General features: G+C 42.9%; 1 long non-coding RNA gene across 1 annotated transcript in view; it reads left to right on the forward strand.

Annotated features, from left to right (window-relative positions):
* Nucleotides 1-22,521, forward strand: part of LOC128385190 (uncharacterized) — a 141,515-nt gene that overhangs the window by 101,347 nt on the left and 17,647 nt on the right. Inside the window, exon 2 of the long non-coding RNA XR_008324650.1 lies at nucleotides 7,155-7,215. This is a non-coding gene — a long non-coding RNA (uncharacterized LOC128385190). The remainder of the gene's footprint in view (nucleotides 1-7,154; nucleotides 7,216-22,521) is intronic.

Genomic DNA, 22,521 nt, shown 5'->3' on the forward strand with positions numbered 1-22,521 from the left:
GACACTGAGAGAGAGACACACACAGAGAGAGAGACACTGAGAGAGAGAGAGAGAGAGAGAGAGACACTGAGAGAGAGACACACACAGAGAGACACTGAGAGAGAGAGAGAGAGAGGAGAGACACTGAGAGAGAGAGAGAGAGACACTGAGAGAGAGAGAGCGAGAGAGACACTGAGAGAGAGAGAGCGAGAGAGACACTGAGAGAGAGCGACACAGAGAGAGAGAGAGAGACACACAGAGAGAGAGAGAGAGAGAGAGAGAGAGAGAGAGACTCAGCTGCACACAGCCTTCAGCTCACTGCACCGCCCTGCTCTCAAAGCTGGCATTTCTCAGATAAGAACCAGCCAGCAAAACTGATTTACAAGGCCTCTCTCTCCTCCCCTCTGTATGTAGGAATGTGTGTGTATGTGTGTGTGTGTGTGTGTGTTGTCGTTGATTTAAAAGACTCAAAGTGTAATAAACTATAATGAAATACTCCGCCCGCAAAAAGACATCACCCTGCAAATCACATCACAGGATTCAACGCTCGTTCCCCATCTGTCAACGGCAGTACAGCTGATGCGTCTGTGTGTGTGTGTGTGTGTGTGTGTGTGTGTGTGTGTGTGTGTGTGTGTGTGTGTGTGTGTGTGTGTGTGTGTGTGTGTGTGTGTGTGTGTGTGTGTGTGTGTGTGTGTGTGTGTGTGTGTGTGTGTGTGTGTGTGTGTGTGTGTGTGTACTGTATCTGCAGGTTTCAGTTTGCACATAGGAACGTAAATCTCTTTCTCTCTCATCCTCCTCTCCTGTTTTTTTTTTTTTTTTTCTTCCAGTGGGTGTCTATTACGTTTCGGGGGGTTAGGGGTGTATATGTTTACTTCACTCCCATTTCTTAACACACTCATACTTCTCTCTTCTCTCTCTTCTCTCTCTCCACTGTTCTTCTTCCTAGCATCAGTCATTTGATACAGGCGTCAATATTACAAGGGGAGAGAGAGAAGCAGAAGAAGAAGAGGAGGAGGAGGGGGGAAGGGGGAAGAAGGGGGGATTCCAAGAATGCAGGCGTTGAAGTCCTTTTTATTTTATTGGATTTTGAACCACCGGGGCTTTTCTCACTACCAGCATCTTTAACGAGTAACTTAACACTGATGTGAGAAGCGTTCGCCTCACTTTTGGCGTCTGGTTGATGTTGTTTCTGCTGGACCCTGCGAGTGATGTCACGATGCATATGTGACCGCACCTCGAATACACATCTGCAGCGAAATGAGAGCAGGATTAGTCTCACAGAAGTCCAGTAGCAGTTTCATTATCGATGAATCTGTCGAGTTTAATAAGTTTGTCAGAAAATGATGGAAAAGATATTCATATATTCTGTTTAATAAAGAAAAGAAGCAAAGAGGAAGGAATTAAGGAGAGAAGGAAGGAAGGAAGGAAGGAAGGAAGGAAGGAATAAATAAGTAAGGAGGGAGGGAGGGAAGGGAAGGAGTAAGGAGGGAGGAGGGAAGGAAGGAAGGGAAGGAGTAAGGAGGGAGGAAAGAAGGAAAGGAGGAAGGACGCAAAGAGGAAGGACTTAAGGAAGGAAGGAAGGAATGAGTAGGGAGAGAGGGAGGAAAGGAGTAGGGAGGGAGGGAAGGAAAAGAGGAAGGAAGTAAGGAGAGAAGGAAGGAAGCAAGCAAGGAAGGATGGAAGGAAGTGAGCAAAGAAATAGGGAAGGAGGGGAAGAATGAAGGAAAAATTTAAGAAAGAGGAAGGAAGGAAGGAAGGAAGGAAGGAAGGAAATCTTTGGTCAATCATTGTTTCCTAAAGCCTCCTAAAGAAGTGTTGTTTTGTCCGCAACCCCAAAGATATTCATATATTCTGTTTAATAAAGAAAAGAAATGACTTCACAGCCGTCGTGATTCAATTCTTAATGAAAAACAAAAAAAAAAAAAATCATCCCCGTGTCGATCACTTGGACTCTTTTGGGAAATACATGACAATTTATATAATGCTTCTCTGCTCAGCACAAACATCTCTTTCCATTCTCTCTCTCTCTCTCTCTGTCTCTCTCTGTCTCTCTCTCTCTCTCTCTCTCTGTCTCTCTCTCTCTCTCACTCTCTGTCTCTCTCACTCTGTCTCTCTCTCTCTCTCTTTCTCTCTCTCTCGCTCTCTCACTCTCTCTCACTCTCTCTCTCTCTCTTTCTCTCTCTCTCTCTCTCACTCTCTGCCTCTCTCTCTCTCACTCTCCGTCTCTCTCTCTCTCTGTCTCTCTCTCTCTCTCTCACTCTCTGTCTCTCTCTCTGTCTCTCTCTCTCTCTCTCCCTCTCTCTCTCTCTCTCTCTCTCTCCCTCCCTCTCTCTCTCTCTCTCTCTCTCTCTCTCCCTCTCTCTCTCTCTCCCTCCCTCTCTCTCTCTCTCTCTCTCTCTCCCTCTCCCTCTCTCTCTCTCTCCCTCCCTCTCTCTCTCTCTCTCTCTCTCTCTCTCTCTCTCTCTCTTTCTCTTTCTCTCTTTCTTTTCTTTTATAAATGGTTGAGACTAATGGGGAAATAGAAACGTGACTAGCCACTCTACTCTTGAATATATTGTAGAGTTTATTAAATCCCAAGGACATGAAGTGCTGGGTTACAGAAGGTTGTATTTACCTCTGGAAAAAGAAAAAAAAGAGATGCAGGATCAATGGGCAGATGGTTGGGTGAATGTATAATACCCCGTTAATTAAAGGAGAGGAACGTTTAAAATTCCTTCCACCGTTCATTTTAATAAGTTACTCCACTTTGTAAGAGGAGCGAGGCGTGCTTCACCGGACCACCAGTGGACTCACCGACGAACTGACGACAGTACAGAGCAATATGATCTGATGTGGGCCGGATCATTAAAAAGATGGAGGGAAGGAAGGAAGGAAGGAAGGAAGGAAGGAAGGAAATAAGAAGAGAAGGAAGGAAAGACAGAAAAAAGGAAAGAGGGAAGAAAGGAAGGACAGATGGAAGAAACAGAGGAATGAAGGAAGGAAGGAAAGAACGAACGAAGAAAGGAAAACAGGAAGGTAGGAAGGAATGACAGATGGACGGAAGGACTGAAGGAAGGAATGGGGAAAAAAGGAAGGTAGGAAGGACAGATGGAAGGAAGAAAGGAAAAAAGGAAGGTAGGAAGGACAGATGGAAGGAATGGTGAAAAAAGGAAGGTAGGGAGGAAGGAAGAAAGGAAAACAGGAAGGTAGGAAGGACAGATGGCAGGAATGAAAAAAGGAAGGTAGGGAGGAAGGACAGATGAAAGGAAAAAAGGAAGGACAGATGGAAAAAGATGGAGGGAAGGAAGGAAGGAAGGAAGGAAATAAGAAGAGAAGGAAGGAAAGACAGAAAAAAGGAAAGAGGGAAGAAACGAAGGAAGGAAGGAAGGAAGGAGGGAAAGAAGGAAGGAAATAAGAAGGGGAAGGAAGGAAAGACAGACCAAAGGAAAGAGGGAAGAAAGGAAGGACAGATGGAAGAAACAGAGGAATGAATGAAGGAAGGAAATAAGAAGGGAAGGAAGGAAAGAAAGACAGAGAAAAGGAAAGAGGAAAGGGAAGGAAGGAAGGAGGGAAGGAAGGAAAAGAAGACAGGAAAGAAAAAGGGAAGGAAGGAACGAATGAACGAACGAAGAAAGGAAAACAGGAAGGACAGAAGGAAGGAAGGAAAGAAAGAAGGACAGATGGAAGAAACAGTGGAAAGAAGGAAGGAAGAAAGGGTTAGGGTTAGATGGAAGAAACGGAGGAAGGAAGGAAGGAAGGGCAGATGGAAGGAAGGAAAAAAGAAAGGTAAGGAGGACAGATGGAAGGAATGGAAAAAAGGAAGGACAGATGGAAGGAAGGAAGGAAAAAAGGAGGGTAGGAAGGACAGATGGAAGGAATGAAAAAAATGGCGGAAGGACAGATGGAAGGAAGAAAGGGAAAAAAAGGAAGGTAGGAAGGAAGGAAGGAATGAACGAAGAAAGGAAAACAGGATGGAAGGAAGAACAGAAGGAAGAAAGGTAGGAAGGACAGATGGAAGGAATGAAAAAAGGAAAAAAGAAAGGTAAGGAGGACAGATGGAAGGAATGAAAAAAAGGAAAAAAGGAAGGACAGATGGAAGGAAGGAAGGAAAAAAGGAGGGTAGGAAGGACAGATGGAAGGAATGAAAAAAATGGCGGAAGGACAGATGGAAGGAAGAAAGGAAAAAGGAAGGAAGGAAGGAATGAACGAAGAAAGGAAAACAGGATGGAAGGAAGAACAGAAGGAAGAAAGGTAGGAAGGACAGGTGGAAGGAAAAAAAAGAAGGTAGGGAGGACAGATGGAAGGAAAAAAAGAAGGTAGGGAGGGAGGAAAAACTGAGACTCAGTGACTAAATTGGTGGTGTTATTGTTTAAATTGGATGTTTCTTTGCTTTAAATTGAACTTGATCTTGAAGAGTACTGAGTGATGTTTGAAATAGACCGAAAAATAAACCCAATATAAAAACAGTAATCAGAGCTTTTAAGCCTCGTCTCATAGCCTTTTATATGCACATGGAATTTGGTATTGCGTTGTCATGGTGATAACAGCCGTAACCATAACAACGTATGATTGTGTGACTTATGATCTTAGGTCATGTGATGGTAAATGAAGCATATCTATCTATCTATCTATCTATCTATCTATCTATCTATCTATCTATCTATCTATCTATCTATCTATCTATCTATCTATCTATCTATCTATCTATCTATCTATCTATCTATCCATCGACTCACTCTATCCATCCATCTATCCATCCATCCGTCGACTCACTCTATCTATCATCCATCCATCATCCATCGACTCACTCCATCCATCCTTCCATCCATCCATTGACTCACTATCTATCATTCATCCATCCATCATCCATCATCCATCGACTCACTCTATCCATCCATCTATCATCCATCCATACATTGACTCACCCTATCTATCATCCATCCATCCATCCATCCATCCATCCATCCATCCATCCATCCATCCATCGACTCACTCTATCTACCTATCATCCATCCATCATCCATCAACTCACTCTATCTATCTATCCATCCATCCATTCACTCACTCTATCCATCCATCGACTCACTCCATCCATCCATCCATCCGACTCACTCTATTTATCATCCATCCATCCATCGACTCACTCTATCTATCTTTCATCCATCCATCCATCGACTCACTCTATCTATCTATCATCCGTCGACTCACTCTATCTATCTATCCATCCATCCATCCGACTCACTCCATCTATCTATCCATCTATCCATCTCTCTATCTATCCATCCATCTGTCGACTCATCTATCCATCCATCCATCCATCCATCCAAAGTTTTCTTTAAAATGAAAACACACTATATATCATCATGTTTGCAGACAATGTCATATTTTATATCAGAAACTATTTTACAGACGTAGATTAACATTTGGTTTAGAGTTCATGAAACAGGTGATTTAGCTTTGGTGCAGATTTGATGATATTTGTAATAAAGTGGTATTTTATTTCAACATTTTACAAAGTAGTACTGTACTCTGTCCGTTGAATGAATGAATAAAATCTTTCAAATATCTCAAAAGTTTAATGACACTGAAAAGGATCCAGAGTCAAAAGCAAGCACTATGATAAAAATGTAGCCTTGGCAACGGTTTTTAAGCCTTTTTTTTATACAATAGTGGAGTCATCGCAGCAAAGGAAAGATCACGCAGAGCTACAACTAACCATTATTTTGCATTATCGATTCAATCTGCTGATTATTTTCTGGCTTTTTGTTCTCCGATGACAACTTTTTGTATGAAGCTCGATGTGGAAAAAGGTTTCTCATTGTGAAGAACCGTGAATGGCGCACAGCATCGGTTCAATAATTGGTAACTAACATGGGGGTTGATTGTCACGCACGCCAGGCTTTTGGAGGGAAGTGTGTATGACTCATGGATGATTGGTAGTGTAGGTGGTTGATTAGTTTGGTCGAGATTACACGAACCACTAAAGTCTGATTAGTCTGAATCATAGGAAAAGTTGGAGGCTCAGTCTTTTGTCTAAATTAAGTATAATTAGCATCCATTAGACTCTGCTGTGTGGGTCTTTTTTCCAAAGCTGACTTTCTTTCTTCCTGTTGCTTTCCCACCTAGTTTAGTTTGTAGCTGTTTTATTTTGCATGATTAACCTTCCTTCAGATATCAGCTTTGTTCATTTACATCAGAGGAGTCAAACTCATCTTCATTCAAGGGCCACATACAGTCCAATTTGATCTGATGTGGGCCGGGTTATTAAAAAGATGGAGGGAAGGAAGGAAGGAAGGAAATAAGAAGGGGAAGGAAGGAAAGACAGACCAAAGGAAAGAGGGAAGAAAGGAAGGACAGATGGAAGAAATGGAGGAAGGAAGGAAGGAAGGAAGAAAGGGAGGAAGGACAGATGGAAGGAAAAAAGAAAGGAAGGAAGGACAGATGGAAGGAATGAAAAAAAGGAAGGTAGGGAGGAAGGACAGATGGAAGGAAGGACAGAACGAACAAAGGGAGGAAGGACAGATAGAAGAAATGAAAAAAGGAAGGTAGGGAGGGGGGACAGATGGAAGAAACGGAGGAAGGAAGGAAGGAAGGAAGGAAGGAAGAAAGGGAGGAAGGACAGATGGAAGGAAGGACAGAAGGAACAAAGGGAGGAAGGACAGATGGAAGGAATGGGAAAAAAAAGGAAGGTAGGGAAGAAGGACAGATGAAAGGAAAAAAGGAAGGACAGATGGAAGGAAGAAAGGAAAAAAGGAAGGTAGGAAGGAAGGACAGATAGAAGGAAGAAAGGAAGGTAGGGAGGAAGAACAGAAGGAAGGAAGGACAGATGGAAGGAAAAAAGGAAGGCAGGGAGGAAGGACAGATGGAAGGAAGGACAGAAGGAAGGAAGGACAGAAGGAAAAGAACACAGAAAGGAAAGTGGGCCGGGTTGCACCCCTCGATGGCCCGGTTCTGACCCACGGGCCTCATGTTTCACCCCCCTGATTTTACATGTTTCAATCCTGAGTGACTGCTCAGACTGATGATTCTCGATTCTCTGATTGAGTCTAAAACTACTTCTGTTTCCTTTACTCCTCCGATGTTATATTTATATTTATTAACACTCTCATTGGAGCTGAAAAATGTAAATCATGCCAAAAATGTATCCCAACTTATTCATGACTAAAGCAACTCTTGTTTTTTTGTTTTTCCTCCAGCAGAGAGGAGAGTGAGGTGGTTCATTTCATCAGACAGCTACGAGGCCTGAGCACCGAGCAGGTAAGGAAGGAATCAGATTTCTCTTCATGTTTCATCTCCTCTCAAATCGATGCTCTCCTTCACACGTTATGTTCTTACTTCTCCAACTTGAAGATGAAATGAAAAAACCCCTTGTTCCTTCTGTAACACATCCGAAGTATAAATTATTACCCAATTCCCATGTTCCAATGTTTTTTAGCCAATTTATTAGCACAACTTCTATCTTTTTATTTTTGGAAATTATGGCCCATTTAAATGAAGTTATACCCTATTTTTGAGTTAAAACCGTGTAAAGTGAATTCAGACATTTAGATTTGAATTGTGGAGCTAGGCTTCACAAACTGTGTTTCAACATTTCTGTGTTCAGGATTTAGTGATTAGCATAAACTCGCCCCTGCTGCTGTAGAGGTATAAATACATTCAGCACACACTACTACTACTACTACAGTCTACAGTTAGCCAGTTAGCTGAATTAGCTGCCGAGCTAGCTGTCGAGTTAGCCGCCAAGTTAGCCGCCGATTAAGCAGCCGAGTTAGCCGCCGAGCTAGCAGCTGAGTTAGCCGCCGAGCTAGCAACCAAGCTAGCCGCTGAGTTAGCCGCTGAGCTAGCAGCAGAAAGCTCTCAGATGTAGTGTTCATGTTTCTGGTAGAGGTGGTGACTTTGATTGACTTTGATTTGATGTTTTAACAATGCTATAATGAACATATTTAATTATTTATCAGTGTCTTTATTCAAATATAACCAGAAAATACAGGAAAGGTGTATGCAGGATTAAAAAACAGAAAATAAAACAGCTTCTAAAGGCTAAAGCTGCAAGCTATAGCAGGAACTTGGCTCCCTTAAACCTAAAGGGAATGGAGCCTTAACTAATAATAATATTTATTCATTAATGTTAAATTCTGTGTACATATTTCCTGTATTTTCTGTTTCTATGGTGACCAAAGACTTTTCCCACAGTGCTGCATGTCAAAGTTAAATCAGGACAGAGTTTTGAAACCATTGAAAGTATTTAAATGGCAGCACTTAATCACACCTGTCTGACTGTTTATGGAGCGTAAAGTACAAATTATGAACCGATCCAGTGAAAGTAGTGATGAATATACTTCTAAAGGATGGAGTACAGAACCATCAGTGTGATTTTCAGCCAATTAGACGACAGAAATGGGACCCAAAGACAACAGGAGGGGTTAACTTTATACTTTTATACCTTTGTAGTATGAATGAGAATAGATTTTATAGTGTTTGAGTCAGATATTCCTTCTTTCCTTCCTTCCTTCCTTCCTTCCTTCTTTCCTTCCTTCCTTCCTTCCGTCCGTCTGTCCCTCCTTCTCTCCTTCCCTCCTTCCTTCCTTCCTTCCTTCTGTCCTTCCTCCCTCCTTCTCTCTTTCTTTCCTTCCTCTCTCTCCTCCCTCCACCCCTTTTTCTTCCTTCCTCCTTTTCTTCCTTCCTCCCTTCCTTCTTTCCTCGGTCCCTCCTTCTCTCTTTCTTTCCTCTGTCCTTCTTTCCTTCCTTCCTCTTTTCCTTTCTCCCTCCCTCTTACCTTCGTTCCTCTTTTCCTTTCCTCCCTCCTACCATCCTTCCTTCTTCCTCCCTCCCTGTCCTTCCTCCTCCCTCCCTCCTTCTCTCTTTCTTTCTTTCCTTCCTTCCTTCTGTTCTCCCTGTATCCCATTTTCTTCCTTCCTTCCTTCCTTCCTTGCTTCCTTCCTTTCTCCCTGTATCCCATTTCCTTCCTTCCTTCCTTCCTTCCTTCCTTCCTTCCTTCCTTCCTTCCTTCCTCCCTCCTGTCCTTCCTCCCTTCCTTCCTTCTGTCCTTCCTCCCGCCTTCTCTCTTTCTTTCCTTCCTCTCTCTCCTCCCTCCACCCCTTTTTCTTCCTTCCTCCTTTTCTTCCTTCCTCCCTTCCTCCTTTCCTCGGTCCCTCCTTCTCTTTTTCTTTCCTCTGTCCTTCTTTCCTTCCTTGCTCTTTTCCTTTCTCCCTCCCTCCTACCTTCGTTCCTCTTTTCCTTTCCTCCCTCCTACCATCCTTCCTTCTTCCTCCCTCCCTGTCCTTCCTCCTCCCTCCCTCCTTCTCTCTTTCTTTCTTTCCTTCCTTCCTTCCTTCCTTCCTTCTGTTCTCCCTGTATCCCATTTTCTTCCTTCTTTCCTTCCTTCCTTGCTTCCTTGCTTCCTTCCTTTCTCCCTGTATCCCATTTCCTTCCTTCCTTCCTTCCTTCTTTCCTTCCTTCCTTCCTTCTGTTCTCCCTGTATCCCATTTTCTTCCTTCCTTCCTTCCTTCTTCCTCTCTCCCCCTTCTTTCCTTCCCTCCTTCCTCCTTTCCTACCTTTCTCCCTTCTTTCTTTCCTCCCTCCCTCTCTCTTTCTTTCCTTCCCCCTTCCTTCTTTCCTTCCTTCCTCTTTTCCTTTCCTCCCTCCTACCTTCCTCGGTCGTATAGAGGACAAACCTGCATCATCTTTTTAAATGTCAAGTTGCCTTTTTTTTGTATTTTCCATCCATCCATCCAACAACTTTGTATTTATTTATTTATTTATTTATTTTTTAAGGTTAAAACTCCCTGGTGTGTAACGAGCATTACGGCTGACTGCTTGTTGTTTAATTGATAAATTCCTACTCCTGCTTTTCTTTCTAAAGGCTATGTCATATAAAATACTCATAAAAACCACTTCATTAAACCAGAGTTGCTGTGTCAACACATAGTTTTCTGCAGAGCTGCTAGCCCCAGTTATTTAACCCTATAACACACACACACACACACACACACACACACACACACACACACACACACACACACACACACACACACACACACACACACACACACACACACACACACACACACACACACACACACAGCAGCAGCAGCGTGTGGGAGGCTGTCAGGATGCCAGAGAGTATACAGGAAGCTCAGGTCTGATTGTACGACTGATACAGGAAGTAGTTCAGCTGTAATAATAAAAGTGTTTATGGTACTGTGCTGATGTTTATCACAAAGCGTTTCTATCAGACGGACGATGCCTATTTATATTTTAACAGTGTGAGTTTAACAGAGTCGTCCTATCTGCTGCTGCTGCCTGCACTAAATGTCTCCACTTTATAGAGGAGCTGCTGGTGTTGGTATTTACTGAGTGCTGCTGACCTAAATGTGTTAATTAAAGCCCCCAAAGATTAGCAGATTAATAGCACACATACGTAACAGCAAGTATTTTGATAATGTAATGATAATTTTAGTCATTTTTTTTAAGGAAATATTCCAACATTTGCTGCATTTAGGTCATGAAATGTGAGGATTTGATGCTTTTATTTTGATTTGAACTGAATGTATTTGGTTTTTGAGCTGTTGACTGAACAAAATAATACACATAACACAGACTGAGGGAAATTATAACTACTATTTTCACTATTTTCTGACATAGTATGGACAAAGCAATTGTTTAATCTTCAGATTTGCTGCTTTTAGGTCGTCAAATGTGAGGATTTGATGCATAAACTTTGTGAAAGTAAAAGTAAAAAAGAAGAATTTTAGTTAAAGTTTTGCAGATTTCTGAATTCAGTCTTTTTGTGAAATGGAGAAAAAAAGCTTTAGTAGAAACACATACTCATACTTCTCATACTTCTCATAGTGAGCCGTGCAAACGTTCCTACAAAATAAGTTTCACACATTTTTAAAAACAATAATCTTGCACTTCTTAAACACACTTGTATGCTTCTCCCTGTTTCCTCTGGGAGGAGCAGAGGAAAGCATGCGGTTTGTTTAGTAGAAGGAAGCGGAGTGTGTTTTTGTGTCTGTGTTTTCTGTGTGGGTGTCTGCTCGTCTCAGAGGGGAGCTGCAGCTGTGAAGGCTGCTGGCTCAAAAATGTGAACTCAACTCCAGCGCACACTTTGAAATGACAGGCGCACACAAGAGGAGACAGCGACTGTCAGTTTCACTGTCAACAACTGTGAGAAGTCTTTTAAAGACTCACATTTAGGTCTTTTCTCCGTAGATTTGGATATTTAGAAACTTTAAATTATTGCCAACGTTGCTCAGATTCAAGAGGAAATCATCAACTGTTTCATCCTCGAGATTCTCCTCATCTTCACAAAGTTAGTGGTGATGTGGTGGAAGGAAGTGAAGAAGGAAGGAAGGAAGGATGGATGGAAGGAAGGATGGAAGGAAGGAGGGAAGGAAGGAGGGAAGGAAAAGAAGGAGGGAAGGAAGGAAGGAAGGAAGGAAGGATGGATGGAAGGACGGACGGACATAAGGAAGGAGGGAAGAAAGGAAGGAAGGAAGGAAGGACATAAGGAAGGAGGGAAGGAAAAGAAGGAGGGAGGGAGGGAGGGAAGGAAAGATGGAAGGAAGGACGACAGAAGGAATAAAGGAATTAAGAACGGACAGAAGGAAGGAAGGAAGGGCCGAAAAAAGGATAGATGAAAGGATGGACCCAAGGAAGAGAGGGAGGGAGGAAGGAAGGTAAGAAGGAAAGAAGGAAAAATGGTGGGAAAGAAGGAAGGAAGGAAGGATGGAAAAAAGGATAGATGGCTCAAAAATGTGAACTCAACTCCAGCGCACACTTTGAAATGACAGGCGCACACAAGAGGAGACAGCGACTGTCAGTTTCACTGTCAACAACTGTGAGAAGTCTTTTAAAGACTCACATTTAGGTCTTTTCTCCGTAGATTTGGATATTTAGAAACTTTAAATTATTGCCAACGTTGCTCAGATTCAAGAGGAAATCATCAACTGTTTCATCCTCGAGATTCTCCTCATCTTCACAAAGTTAGTGGTGATGTGGTGGAAGGAAGTGAAGGAAGGAAGGAAGGAAGGATGGATGGAAGGAAGGATGGAAGGAAGGAAGGAGGGAAGAAAGGAAGGAAGGAAGGAAGGAGGGACGGAAGTGGAGAAGGACAGAAGGAAGGGAGGAAGGAAAGAAGGATTGATAGAAGGAGGGAAGAAAGGAAGGAAGAACGGGCAGAAGGAAGTAAGGAAAGAAGGAAGGAAGGATGGAAAAAAGGATAGATGGAAGGAGGGAAGAAAGGAAGGAATGACAGACATACAGATGAAGGCTGGAAGGAAGGAAAGACAGACGAAAGGAAGAAAGGTATGAAGGAAGGAAGAATGGACAGATAGAGGGAAGGAAGGAATGAAGGACAGAAGGAAGTAAGGAAGAACGATAGATGGAAGAAGGGAAGGAAGGAGGGAAGAAAGGATAGATAGGAGTGAAGGAAGGACAGAAGGAAGGATGGAAAGAAGGAAGGACAGAAGGAAGAGAGGGAGGGAGGAAACAAGGAAAAGAAGACAGAAAGGAAAGATGGAGGGAAGGAAGGTATGAAGGAAGGAAGGATGGACAGATAGAAGGAAGGAAGAACAATAGATGGAAGAAGGGAATGAAGGAGGGAAGACAGGATAGATAGGAGTGAAGGAAGGAAGGAAGCATGGACAGATGGAAGGAAGGAAGGACAGAAGGAAGAGAGGGAGGGAGGAAACAAGGAAAAGAAGACAGAAAGGAAAGATGGAGGGAAGGAAGGAAGGACATACAGATAGAGGGAAGGAAGGAATGAAGGACAGAAAGAAGTAAGGAAGATGGAAGAAGGGAAGGAAGGAGGGAAGACAGGATAGATAGGAGTGAAGGAAGGAAGGAAGCATGGACAGAAGTAAGAGAGGGAGGAAGGAAGGAAGGAAGGAAGCAAGCATGGACAGATGGAAGGCAGGAAGGAAGGAAGGAAGGAAGGAAAGACGGACAAATGGAAGGAAGGAATAGAAAACAGGAAGGAAGGTGGGCCTGATTGAACCCCTCGGCTGGCCGGTTTTGGTCCACGGACCTCATGTTTAACACCACTGGGTTAACTCATTTTCATATGAAACACATTCAGAGTTGAAGCAGCAGAGTTTCCTTCACACACACACACACCTGGAACTGAAACTGCATCACTTCCTTTATCCCTCCATCCTTCATCCCTTCATCCCTTCATCCTTCCTCCCTTCATCCCTTCATCCTTCCTCCCTTCATCCTTCCTCCCTTCATCCTTCATCCCTTCATCCTTCATCCCTTCATCCTTCATCCCTTCATCCCTTCATCCTTCCTCCCTTCATCCTTCCTCCCTTCATCCTTCATCCCTTCATCCTTCATCCCTTCATCCTTCCTCCCTTCATCCTTCATCCCTTCATCCTTCCTCCCTTCATCCTTCATCCCTTCATCCTTCATCCCTTCATCCTTCCTCCCTTCATCCTTCATCCCTTCATCCTTCCTCCCTTCATCCTTCCTCCCTTCATCCCTTCATCCTTCCTCCCTTCATCCTTCCTCCCTTCATCCCTTCATCCTTCCTACCTTCATCCTTCATCCCTTCATCCTTCCTCCCTTCATCCTTCCTCCCCTCATCCCTTCATCCTTCCTCCCATCATCCTTCATCCCTTCATTCTTCCTCCCATCATCCTTCCTCCCTTCATCCTTCCTCCCTTCATCCTTCCTCCCTTCATCCTTCCTCCCTTCATCCTTCATCCCTTCATCCTTCCTCCCTTCATCCTTCATCCCTTCATCCTTCCTTCCCCGCTGCTTTCATGTTTGCACAGGGATCAATTAACGAAAGGCATTCTCAATTTCCTCTGCGCTCCAAATGTGCCCCGCAGGAGTGATTCTGTGGCAGCGGGAAGGTTTCAGCTAACATGTCGAGAGGAGAGACTTTAACTTTAACGCCTACAATCCAGCACGAGTGGAAATGTTTCATCTCCTAACAGACGACGGATGAAAGAGAGATCTGCTCTGGGTTAGACACACAGACAGGAAGTGGGTGTGTTGGTTTTAAGAAAATCCAAAGTGTTGACTGAAGTGGGTTAAAAAGAAGGAAGGGAAGGAGGATGGAAGGAAGGAAGGAAGGAAGGAAGGAAGGAAGGAAGGAAAAGATTAGGTTCCTTCTTTCCTTTCTTTCTTCCTTCCATCTGTCCATTTGTTCCTTCCTTCCTTCCTTCCTGTCTTCTTTTCCTTCCTTCCTTCCTTCCTTCCTGTCTTCTTTTCCTTCCTTCCTTCCGTCATTCCTTCCCCCCACCTTTTCTTCCTTCCATCCATCTGTCCTTCTTTTCCTTCCTTCCTTCCTGTCTTCTTTTCCTTCCTTCCTTCTTTCCATCTGTCCTTCCTTCCTTCCTTCCTTCCTTCCTTCCTTCCTGCCTTCCTAACAGATGATGGATGAAAGAGATCTGCTCTGGGTTAGACACACAGACAGGAAGTGGGTGTGTTGGTTTTAAGAAAATCCAAAGTGTTGACTGAAGTGGGTTAAAAAGAAGGAAGGGAAGGAGGATGGAAGGAAGGAAGGAAGGAAGGAAGGAAAAGCTTAGGTTCCTTCTTTCCTTTCTTCCTTCCTTCCATCTGTCCTTCTTTTCCTTCCTTCCTTCCTGTCTGTCTTCTTTTCCTTCCTTCCTTCCTTCCTTCCTTTCTGTCTTCTTTTCCTTCCTGCCTTCCGTCATTCCTTCCCCCCACCTTTTCTTCCTTCCATCCATCTGTCCTTCTTTTCCTTCCTTCCTTCTTTCCATCTGTCCTTCCTTCCTTCCTTCCTTCCTTCCTTCCTGCCTTCCTTCATTTCTTCTTTTCCTTCCTTCCTTCCTTCCTTCCTTCCTTCCTTCCTTCCTTCCTTCCTTCCTTCCTTCTAATGATCCGGCCCACATGAGATCAGACTGGACTGTATGTGGCCCTTGAATGAAGATGAGTGTGACTCCTCTGCTCTACGTTATAACTCTGGAATATCTGCAGATATACCCAACCTCACTAAAACCACTATCTTTTTGCAAATTGATGCATAGTTCATACTTGACAGTCCTGACTTCTGCCCCGTTCTCATTAGACTTTAATGCATGCTGGATATAGTTTGAATATTGTATCATAATATATATAATTCACTATTTCCTTGAATATTGTATAAAGCTGCTGTATTTGAATTCAGACACAGTAATGCTGCAGGTGACAGATGGATAGACACTGAGAGAGAGAATAAATACATCAAGAATTAGACAGAGAGAGAGAGAGAGATATATATAGTTAGAGTTATAACTACATAAGTTATAAATATAATATAAAAAAATATATGTAATATAAAAAAGGTGTATATACATGTGGATGATTGGGGTGTCAAACTCATTTTCATTCGAGGGCCACAAACAGCCCAATTTGATCTCATGTGGGCTGGATTATTAAAAAGATGGAAGGAAGGAAGGAAGGAAGGAAGGAGAGAAGGAGAGAAGGAGGGAAGGAAAGATAAGGAGAAGGAAAAAAGGACAGGTGGAAGGAAGGAAAGAATAAAAGTGAGGAAGGAAGAAAGGAAAGATTGGAAAAGAAGACAGGGAGGAAAGATGGAAGGAAGGAAAGATGGAAGGAAGGAAGGAAGGAAGGAAAGATGGAAGGAAATTAGGAAGAAAAAAAAGACAGGGAGGAAAGATGGAAGGGAGGAAGGAAGGAAGGAAAGATGGAAGGAAGAAAAAAAAGACAGGGAGGAAAGATGGAAGGAAGGAAGGGAGGAAGGACAGATGGAAAGATGGAAAGAAGGATCCTTCCTTCCTTCCATCCAAGGAAGGAAGGAAAGATGGAAGGGAGGAAGGACAGATGGAAAGATGGAAGGAAGGAAAGATGGAAGGAAGGATGGAAGGAAAGAAGGAAAAGAAGACAGGAAGGAAAGATGGAAGGAAGGAAGGAAGGAAGGAAGGAAGGACAGATAGAAGGAAGGAAGAAAAAAAAGACAGGGAAGGAAAGTGGGCCGGATTGGACCCCTCGGCGGCCCGGTTCTGGCCCACGGGCCGCATGTTTGACACCTCTGATGTAGACGATTGCTAATAATTTAAATATATTCTTACAATGACGGGTTGATTATGTTGACCCTTGTGACGGAGAATGTTCCTACAGCCCATGAAAGCAGCATCGCCTCGTCTGTAAATGTGCTGATGCTCCTTCAATGAAAGAGGAAAAGAAGTGATCTCTCTCTCTCTCTTTCTCTCTCTCTCTCTCTCTCTCTCTCTCTCTCTCTCTCTCTCTCTCTCTGTTATCTCGCCGCCTTTATTATACCCCAGCATTTAGATGGGTGCAGCATGAGATGAGAGAATCAGTTTGTATTGAACATGGTTGAATGCAGTGCTGATGAAAGCTCATGCTGATAATAGCTTTTTCATTATGTCCTTAGCCAGGCTTGGCATTTCATTTTCTATCACGGAGAAAAAAAAAAAAGAAGAAGAAGAAGAAGTTCTGATTTTCACTTCTGCTGCTGCTGCTGCTGCTCTGTGTTCGGAGCGAGACTGGAGTTTTGATTGTGTGTTTGTGAGAGTATTATTTTTTATATTACATTTCTGCTCGATTAAGCACCGAGGAGAAACGGGGGGGGGTGCGAGCGCTTGTATTTACTCCTAAAAATAGACATCAGCAATTTATAAAGATCTTATGGAAGCAGCTGTTCCAGATGTGGGTTTTTATCATTTATACCATTTAAAACTTTAGTAATGATGTCATTGATGATGTCACAACTACATTCACCAGTATTTTCACCCCTTCCTCTTTTCGTATTTACTCCTTTCTTTCCTTCCTTCCTTCCTTCCTTTTCTTCCTCCCTCCCTCCTTACTACTTTTCTTCCTTCCGTCCTTCTTTCCTTCCTTCTGTCCTAAATTATTTCCTCTTTTCGTCCTTACTCCTTTTCATTCTATCCTTACTCCTTTCCTTCCTTCCTTCTATCCTTACTCCTTTCCTTCCTTCTATCCTTACTCCTTTCCTTCCTTCCTTCCTTCCTCTTTTCCTCATTCCTCCCTTCCTTCCTTCCTTCCTTCCTTCCTTCCTTCTGTCCTAAATTATTTCCTCTTTTCGTCCCTACTCCTTTCCTTCCTTTTTTCATCCTTATTCCTTTCCCCCTTTCCTCCCTCCCTCCCTCCTTACTCTTTTCCTTTCCTTCCTTCTTTCCTTCTGTCCGATCTTATGGAAGCAGCTGTTCCAGATGTGGGTTTTTATCATTTATACCATTTAAAACTTTAGTATGATGTCATTGATGATGTCACAACTACATTCACCAGTATTTTCACCCCTTCCTCTTTTCGTATTTACTCCTTTCTTTCCTTCCTTCCTTCCTTTTCTTCCTCCCTCCCTCCTTACTCCTTTTCTTCCTTCCGTCCTTCTTTCCTTCCTTCTGTCCTAAATTATTTCCTCTTTTCGTCCTTACTCCTTTTCATCCTTACTCCTTTCCTTCCTTCCTTCTATCCTTACTCCTTTCCTTCCTTCCTTCCTTCCTCTTTTCCTCATTCCTCCCTTCCTTCCTTCCTTCCTTACTTACTTACTTCCTTCCTTCCTTCCTTCTGTCCTAAATTATTTCCTCTTTTCGTCCCTACTCCTTTCCTTCCTTTTTTCATCCTTATTCCTTTCCTCCTTTCCTCCCTCCCTCCCTCCTTACTCTTTTCCTTTCCTTCCTTCCTTCCTTCTGTCCGATCTTATGGAAGCAGCTGTTCCAGATGTGGGTTTTTATCATTTATACCATTTAAAACTTTAGTAATGATGTCATTGATGATGTCACAACTACATTCCCAGTATTTTCACCCCTTCCTCTTTTCGTATTTACTCCTTTCTTTCCTTCCTTCCTTCCTTTTCTTCCTCCCTCCCTCCTTACTCCTTTTCATCCTTACTCCTTTCCTTCCTTCCTTCTATCCTTACTCCTTTCCTTCCTTCCTTCCTTCCTCTTTTCCTCATTCCTCCCTTCCTTCCTTCCTTACTTACTTACTTACTTCCTTCCTTCCTTCCTTCCTTCTGTCCTAAATTATTTCCTCTTTTCGTCCCTACTCCTTTCCTTTCCTTTTTTCATCCTTATTCCTTTCCTCCTTTCCTCCCTCCCTCCCTCCTTACTCTTTTCCTTTCCTTCCTTCCTTCCTTCTGTCCGATTTTATGGAAGCAGCTGTTCCAGATGTGGGTTTTTATCATTTATACCATTTAAAACTTTAGTAATGATGTCATTGATGATGTCACAACTACATTCACCAGTATTTTCACTATTGATTTGACCCTCCTGTCGTCCTCCCGGGTCAAATTGACCCCATCTCTCTCTTTTGACTGTTCCTTCTTTCCTTCCTTCTTCCCCTTCCCACCCTTCTTTTTTGCTCTCTCCTCCTTCCATACTTCCTTCCTTCCTCCTTTCCTTCCTCCTTCCCTCCTTACTCCTTTCTTTCCTTCCTTCCTTCCTTCCTTCCTCCCTTCTCTCCTAAATGCCTTCTTCTTTTCATCCTTACTCCTTTCCTCCCTCCCTCCCTCCTTACTCCTTTCCTTCCTTCCTCCTTTCCTTCCTTCCTCTCTCCTTCCTTCCTTCCTCCCTCCTTACTTCTTTATTTCCATCCTTCCTTCCTTCCTTCTCCTAAATTTCTGTCTTTTCGTCCTTCCTCCTTTCCTTCCTTCCGTCCGTCCTTCCTTCCTTCCTTCCTCCTTTCCTTCCTTCCTCCCTCCTTACTCCTTTCTTTCTTTCCTTCCTTCATTCCTTCCGTCCTTCTCTCCTTACTTCCTTCCTCTTCTACTCCTTACTCCTTTCCTTCCTTCCTCCTTTCCTCCCTCCCTCCCTCCTTAATCCTTCCTTCCTTCCTTCCTCCCTCCCTCCTTCCTTCCTCTTTTCCTCCTTACTCCTTTCTTTCCTTCCTTCTGTCCTTCCTTCTTTATTGGGAATTTAATGACTCTAAATAGTAAAAACTAAACATGCACTTCTATGATAAACATGAATAAGGAAATAGGATCATATATATACTTATATATTGCACATTGGTTTATAATAGCTTTAGATAGGTTTAAAATATATATAATATTTAATACTCTGTCTTCACCGTTTGTAGATTAAAAGCTGATCTTTGTTGGCACGTTTTTCATGTTGCATTTAAATTAATGCATGGTTGAATTTTATTTAAATCTTTTAGACGCAGTGCTTATGTTGGCTTGACCACAGAGTTAAGACTTTAATGGAGAAACCTAATTTGTTACATGAGTCAGTCGGGATAAGAGAGAGGAGTTCAATTTATTCACCCCTCCCTCCCTCCCTCCCTCCCTCCCTCCCTCCCTCCCTCCCTCCCTCCCTCCTTCCCTTCACCCCCAAGAGGAAACTAAATCTTGTGGATCTAAGTCATGAAGCATATATTCATATTAAACGAGACCATTACCGCTGTGTCCGTGCCTTTAGAATCCGAGGAATGTCATAAAAAAATAATTTGGGAGGTTTGTCCGTGACGTGGAAACAAAAGGAACATTTGGAAAACTCTCTGAAGTCATACAGGGAGACTTTTTTTTTTTTTCCAACTGTCGACTATACAGCAACAGAGAAAAAGAAAAGGGACATTTTTATTCACTGCAGTCATTGTGAAAGATGTCATAAATTTACATTAAGGCCATGAGGTCAAACCCAGTCCCCCCCCCCCCCCCCACACACCCTCGTGAGACTGGGAGTAGTGGGATTTCATGCACATGGAGAAACAGAAACACCTCATCCTTCTGATCTGTAGAGACGAGCCTTTGGGAGAGGATTGGGATGGGATGGGACTAACTGCTGGTGTAAAAGTCCAGTTCATTACCATCACGCCTCCCTCTTCCCTGAGGAATGTCAGTCATGTTGAGCAGAACCAGATGTGTGTGTGACTGTGTGTGTGTGTGTGTGTGTGTGTGTGTGTGTGTGTGTGTGTGTGTGCGTGTGCGTGTGCGTGTGCGTGTGCGTGTGCGTGTGCGTGTGCGTGTGTGTGTGTGTGTGTGTGTGTCTCAGCCGCCCGTCCCTGCTTTACAACGCCTGTGTCTGGTCATGTGGGAGTTTTTTTTTTGTTTTTTTTTTAAAGGCTTGATAGAAAGATGTCGGGGATTTTTGCAGAACTTATTCGTCTTCTCAATGCACACAAAGGGAATATAATGTTCTTGTTGCAACATAATGGGCTCTGTTCGAACTCTGTCCTACTACTCGTACTAACTCTGACGTCATTTGAAGTATGTATAGTGTGTTTCAACTGTAGTAGTATGTGATATCCTGGATGGTTTACTAGATCCTCCAGAAATGCAGAGTATGCATCAAGAGCTGACTACTCACACTCACATTACCCAAGATGCAACGCTACTACTCACACTCACATTACCCAAGATGCAACGCTACTACTCACACTCACATTACCCAAGATGCAACGCTACTTCTGAAAAAACCCCAACATACAAACGTCACAGGTAGCTACAGCCATGTATATGTTCGCTTCCTGTTTTCAAAATAAAAGCACCAATTCTATCGTTATGACCTGAGTGGACAAATTAGCGTCACATTGTGGATCTAAAGGGCTACTTTCTGACTTCAAAAGGTTAGAAATGTTGATAAAGTGGTTTATTTACAGAGTTAGAGATGTAGTGTGTAGGATGGAAGTATGTAGTATGTAGTTTCGAACATAGCCCATGTCATTTTTAAAGCCTTTGGAAACAAGAGGAGGTAAGATATAGAGGGAGTAAACACAGGTAGAGAGCAGGACAGTAGAAAAAGGCTCTGTTAGAAACCCCATCCTTTCCTACTACTCGTACTAACTCTGACGTCATGTGAAGTATGTAGTGTGTTTCAACTGTGTAGTATGTGATTTAGAGTATGTGAGAAGTTCCTGGATGGTTTATTAGATTCTCCAGAAATGCAGAGTATGCATCAAGAGCTCACTACTCACACTCACATTACCCAAGATGCAACGCTACTACTCACACTCACATTACCCAAGATGCAACGCTACTACTCACACTCACATTACCTAAGATGCAACGCTACTACTCACACTAACATTACCCAAGATGCAACGCTACTACTCACACTCACATTACCCAAGATGCAACGCTACTACTCACACTCACATTACCCAAGATGCAACGCTACTACTCACACTAACATTACCCAAGATGCAACGCTGCTACTCACACTCACATTACCCAAGATGCAACGCTACTACTCACACTCACATTACCCAAGATGCAACACTACTACTCACACTCACATTACCCAAGATGCAACGCAACTTCTGAAAAAAACCCAAAATACAAACGCCACAGGTAGCTACAGCGATGTATATGTTCACTTCCTGTTTTCAAAATAAAAGCACCACTTCTATCGTTATGGTTTTCTTAATAATAAAAGGCTCAACGGGTGTTTTTATTTTTGTGAAAATAAAACCGGAAGTGCGTTACTCGCGTCATTATAAGTATGTAGTGTGTTCGCTTCCTGTTTTTCAAAATAAAAGCACCAATTCAAAACTGTAAACAGGTGTTATTTGGACAAATTAGCGTCACATTGTGGATCTAAAGGGCTACTTTCTCTCCTAAAAAGGTTATAAATGTGGATAAAGTGGTATATTTACAGAGTTAGAGATGTAGTGTGTAGTATAGAAGTATGTACTATGTGAGATATAGAGGGAGTAAACGCAGCTACAGAGCAGAACAGTAGAATATGTCTTTCTTTTAATGCTCCTCACATATTGGTTCTGCTCGGTGTATCTGAGAATATGTCTTGCCTTCCCCGTCTTTTTCTCATTTCCTGCTCTTTACTTCTGTCCAAACATATCTCTGTAAACAAAGAAATTCTTCCACCAACACGGATCCATTTAGGTTCCACTTCATTTCGGAGCCGGTCTGTCTCTGCAGGCCTCGATCGGCGCATACCGAGAGACCCAGATTCAACATTTCCTGTCAGACTGTTAAACAAACGGGCTGCTGCTCTGTTGCACTCCCCACCTTTTTTATCTCCTCCCTCCCTCCCTCTTTCTCTACCTCCCTCCCTCCCTCCCTCCTAATCTTTCCACCCTTATGTATTTTCATTTTTTGCATTCCTAATTTCCTCTCCTCTTCACTCCTAATACAAATAATCTTGTGTATCTGTGAATCACATTACTATTTGCTTCTTATTTTTCCACCAATAGTTGTTTCCTGGTATAATAGATCAACCAAATAACACATATCCATGTTGTATTGTCACTTTTTATTGTAGTTAACAGTGATTTTATTGTTGTAGCACCTAAAAAAATAGCAGAATTGGTCATTATAAATCTTTAAATGGTGCCTTTCTAACCCTCATTTGACCCATTTTTACATCTGATATCAGTAAAAAACACTTTAAACCTCCTGTTGTGTTCCAGTCAAGGAAGGGAGGGAGGGAGGAAGGAAAGAAGAAGGAAGAAGGGAGGAAGGAAGGAAGGAAGGCAGGAAAGAAGAAGGAAGGAAGGAAGGAAGGAAAGGAGGGACTGAAAGGAGGGAGGGAAGGAAGGAAGGAAGGAAGGAAAGGAGGGAAGGAAGGTAAGAAGGAAGGAAGGAAGGAAGGCAGGAAAGAAGAAGGAAGAAGGGAGGAAGGTAGGAAAGGAGGAAGGAAGGGAGGAAGAAGG

Source organism: Scomber japonicus, chromosome 23 (genome assembly GCF_027409825.1).
Source record: "Scomber japonicus isolate fScoJap1 chromosome 23, fScoJap1.pri, whole genome shotgun sequence".
Classification (NCBI taxonomy): Eukaryota; Metazoa; Chordata; class Actinopteri; order Scombriformes; family Scombridae; genus Scomber; species Scomber japonicus.